The sequence below is a fragment of the Bubalus bubalis genome, chromosome 16 (genome assembly GCF_019923935.1).
Source record: "Bubalus bubalis isolate 160015118507 breed Murrah chromosome 16, NDDB_SH_1, whole genome shotgun sequence".
Taxonomy (NCBI): Eukaryota; Metazoa; Chordata; class Mammalia; order Artiodactyla; family Bovidae; genus Bubalus; species Bubalus bubalis.
In genome coordinates, this window is record NC_059172.1 from 14,704,042 (window position 1) to 14,708,765 (window position 4,724).

General features: G+C 33.6%; 1 non-coding gene across 1 annotated transcript; it reads right to left on the minus strand.

Annotated features, from left to right (window-relative positions):
• Window positions 1-839: 839 nt before the first annotated feature.
• On the minus strand, window positions 840-912 carry TRNAC-ACA. The gene has a single exon. It is a non-coding gene; the product is annotated as a tRNA-Cys (tRNA).
• Window positions 913-4,724: the final 3,812 nt, after the last annotated feature.

The following is a 4,724-nucleotide window of genomic DNA, read 5'->3' on the forward strand; positions in this document are numbered from 1 at the left end:
TATTCTTAGTGAAATGCTAATGTAAGAAGAAAGATTTGCCTGCGTGGCTTACTTTAATAAACTTAAAATGAATTTCATATGGACGCTAATACAGCCCAATGTCCTCAACATTATTTTCCTGCATCAGAGATGCTCCAGAAAAGGATACTGACAAGGGACCTCCAATTAGATAAGTAGGAAATAAACTCAAGTGAAAATGTTGGTTTTTATCATGGGTGAGCCTTGAGAAATTATGACTGTAAAAAGCTTCAGTTTTAATGACACTGTTTTATCTCTAGTAGGCATGCATTAACAATGAGTCTCTTCTTCATCTTTTTTGCTCCATAAACTTTTACACCTATTGTACCCTTGTGACTTCCCTGGGGAGGATGATTCAAATAATTGAAAACGGAGTCCCAGACTATTCCAGTTATGACTCAGGAACATCAATTATTTTGTTTGATAATAAACACACCCAACTCAAGAAAGTATTCATTTACTCTGCCCACTTTCCATGAGGATTCTGCTTTGGGACTAGAGAAGGGAAAAAGAGAAAATAGGTTATTTCTCAATTTTGTTTAAAAAAAATGTGTGAATCTGTGAGCAAGCTTTAAAGTTTTCAATAAATTAATTTAAAATAATTCACATTTATTAAACTGCTCCACTGGAAATATAGCAGTTATTAAAGACTGCTTAAGTAATCCTGTGTCTTCAACATAAAAGAAAGAAAGAAAGTGAAATCGCTGGGTCGTGTCCGACTCTTTGTGACCCCATGGGCTGTAGCCTACCAGGCTCCTCTGTCCATGGGATTTTACAGGCAATATTCCTGGAGTGGATTGCCATTTCCTTCTCCAGGGGATCTTCCCAACCCAGGGATCGAACCTGGGCCTCCTGCATTGTAGACAGACGCTTTACCGTCTGAGCCACAGGGAAGTCCTTCAAGATAAAGCACACAGATAAATAATAATGTTTATGATCATATTAACCAATGGCATTTTTCATTGTTAGTATGTTATTGACATACATAGAACATACTTTCGGAGAAGGCAATGGCAACCCACTCCAGTGCTCTTGCCTGGAAAACCCCATGGACGGAGGAGCCTTGAAGGCTGCAGTCCATGTGGTCGCGAAGAGTCGGACACGACTGAGCGACTTCACTTTCACTTTTCACTTTCATGCACTGGGGAAGGAAATGGCAACCCACTCCAGTGTTCTTGCCTGGAGAATCCCAGGGACGGGGGAGCCTGGTGGACTGCCGTCTATGGGGTCGCACAGAGTCAGACACGACTGAAGAGACTTAGCAGCAGCAGCAGCAGAACATACTTTATTCCCCTTAATCTTGACTTCAACTCTGTCATAGATGCTAGTCTTACACTTAGATACTATTTTGCAGAGGATTAATGTCTTACCTAAGGTAAGAAAGTGAGCATATTTCGGAGCCCAGATAGTTAATAAATTTGGTGAATGTCTGAATATTGATCTAATCTCTGTAGGAGTCTTCTATTGAACTCCATTGTGATTGAAACATTATTGGGATATGTGGATCTGTTTATCTGATGTATATATATTCCATTAATCAATATCACTAATCATTTTTTATTTTTATTACTTTTTCTTAGGTTAATCCTATTACTAGGACCCATGATATTACTTTTATATACCTTTCTATAGACTTCCAGTTATCTCTCCTTTCTTTTATCTATTTAATTGTTGCTCTCTTGACTCCTACCTCTTTAATGATTTAAAAGATTTTCATTCACGACTCTACCTATATTGAAATTATGCATCTTTATGATTTCTCTCATTTTCTTACATAATATGCTGATATCTCAGAAGATTTCTTTAAATTCTTCATCCATCAAATAAAATTGAATGTAAATATCAAACCATTCATATAATATTAAAAATATAAAACATGACTCTAAATTGAGAATATATATAGTTGTCTTTATATTTTATATTTCTAATTTTCTTATTTTAATTTATATAATAGTAATGTAATAAATATTTGATGTGATAGAGTATTAAATCTTAAAAAGACAGTGACTTCTATTTTAGTTTTTATAAGTCATTCAAGCCAGTCTAACTAATGAGACAATTGATATAATAATTTCTTAATACTAATATATTAGTTTAAATCATATTTATTGATTGAGTAAACATTCTGAAGAACAGACATCAACTACATGTACATAGTCACATATATGTCCTGTGTATGCCATGGAAATAATGAATTTCATTGCCAAATAAATTAAAAAGTTTGGGAGGCTACACCATGTTAAATCATTATCTTTGTTGAAGAATTTGTCACAGTGGTTAGTACTTAGCATGAGTCTCTAAAAAGGAGCTTTTAGATAGATTTGCATATGTATTATCAATGATTAGTTCTATCAGTTTTAGTCATATCCATATTTTTATCAATATCCATAATTTTTCCATCTTTAAAACTAGAGATTATTTATAATTGGGGTACACATTATAAGGCAACCCAAGGTTAAATATATGAGATTTTTCAGAATACAATCATGAATATGATTTGACATTTACCTATTTTGACAATTTCTAGAAATATTATGGCTTATTCCAATGGGTTGTTGATATGTAAATTATATAATTTAGTTTAATATTAGCTTGAGACATCCAACTCATGTAAAATATTGGTAGAATTATAATTTTCACTATAGGTTATATTAAATTTGTATTATTAGCAAATTGTATGTGAGACTGCCCCAGGGCCACTTGGTGGCGGATTCTTGTTGCAGTATGACAAAACCAATACAATATTGTAAAGTAATTAGCCTCCAATTAAAATAAATACATTTACATTTAAAGTAAAAAAGCCTTTTATAAATGAAATTACCAAAATATAAAAGTAGAATTAATACTATTATGTATTAATTCTGTATACTTCATTCTGATAAAATAAGTATAAAATTTTGCCACTGTGTTTCATGTATCCCTCCTTCTGACATTTTTTCATATTTTCATATATTTCCATTTCTCATAAAGCCTTATACACTGATATAGACTTCTCTTTTATGCATTAACCAACATGATAATAAAAATCTTTTAAATAATTAACATTATTTACTACCATGTAACATCAAGCCCATATTTAAATTGTCCCAGTTGACCCATGGAGTTTATTTTACACTTGCTTGATTCAAATCAATTTTCAAATGAAGTATAAGCACTGTATTTGGCTATTTAAGTTGTTTAAGTCTCTTTTATTCTAGCTATAATAGCACTCTTTTCCTCAAATTCAATTTTTAATTTTTGGAGAAATAAATTTGTCTTATAGAATCTTCCATATTGTGTGTTTATTTGATTGTTTCTATATTGTATTTTTGAACTGTCTCTCTATCCCTTCAATTTAAGGTAGATTTTTATCAAGGGAAAGAAACTAATCAGTACTGAATCAAAGAAAGAAATAGAAAATTTTATGTAAGCTAAATTGAGGATTATAACCCAAGAAACAGTCTTTCAGAGAGCCCTGAGAATGTCTACATACACATGTGAGTGGTTGGTCACTGTGGTCACTTACAGATTTGAGAAAGAAATGTTATTTTCTAAGGAGTCACTTGGTGGTAGTGATTTAGTCACTAAGTGTGACTCTTGTGACTTCATGAACTGCAGCCCACCAGGCTCCTCTGTCCATGGGATTTCCCAGACAAGAATACTGGAGTGGTTTGCCATTTCCTTCTCCAAGGGATCATCCTGACTTAGGGACTGAATCCGAGTCTTGTGCATTGCAGGCAAATTCTTTGGATTCTTTACAGCCTGAGCCACCAGGGAAGGAGTTTCATGGCTGATACCAGAAGGAGAAACTTTGACCTTTATGGTTCAGCAGTTATTTCTGTTATTGGGGAGGTCTGGTCAACACATAATGCAGATGCACAATACATATCAGAGGGAAAGGAGTAGGTCAAAATGGGCATAAAAACAATTTTATGTTGAAATTCTTTTGCCCTGACTTTAAGCATGAGTTTTTATTTTATCAGTCTGCAGTTAGACCCAGAGGATGTAACTTACCTGGATTCAGGTTCTGATTTTTAGGCTAGGGTAATTCATGCAAGGCTACATGTACTGCCTTGTATCACTTCATGATGAACATTTCATCCCACTGTCTCCATCTGGGATACTGAATATGAACTGGGTTCAGGAGGTGTCACCTGACACCCACCGCACCCCAATTCCAATATTTCACTTTAGAATCCTGATGCCATAATTAAACAATGAGTAAAGCCAAGAGACTTCTTTTAAGGTTTGGATTTTGGCTATGAAAACTTGAGCAGGATTTTTTTCTGGTAAAGAATAGGGTGAAAAATAGTCTTCTTCTATGATAAACCATAATGGAAAAGAATATGAAAATGAATATATATATATATATTTATGTATATGTATAACTGAGCTTGCCATATAGCAGAAATTAACACAACACTTTAAATCAACTATATTCAATATTTTTTTAAAATAGTCTTTTATCAACTCTTATGGCTATTGTGTAGTATTTTCTGTAAAACCCTCTGGCAGTGACTGGAACATGGAAAGTTTTCATGTCTGCTTTTCTAAAATATGATTTTAAGTAATTTACAAGGGGTGCCCCATTTTAATATACATCGTCTTCCTCTTCTCTAAACTCATTACTTCTAACTCTATTAGTAAGCACAACTTTGGTAAAGCCTGTCAAAATATACTCAGAGGTATTGGAACTTTGGGGAAAATAGAATTTAGATCAGTCCCTG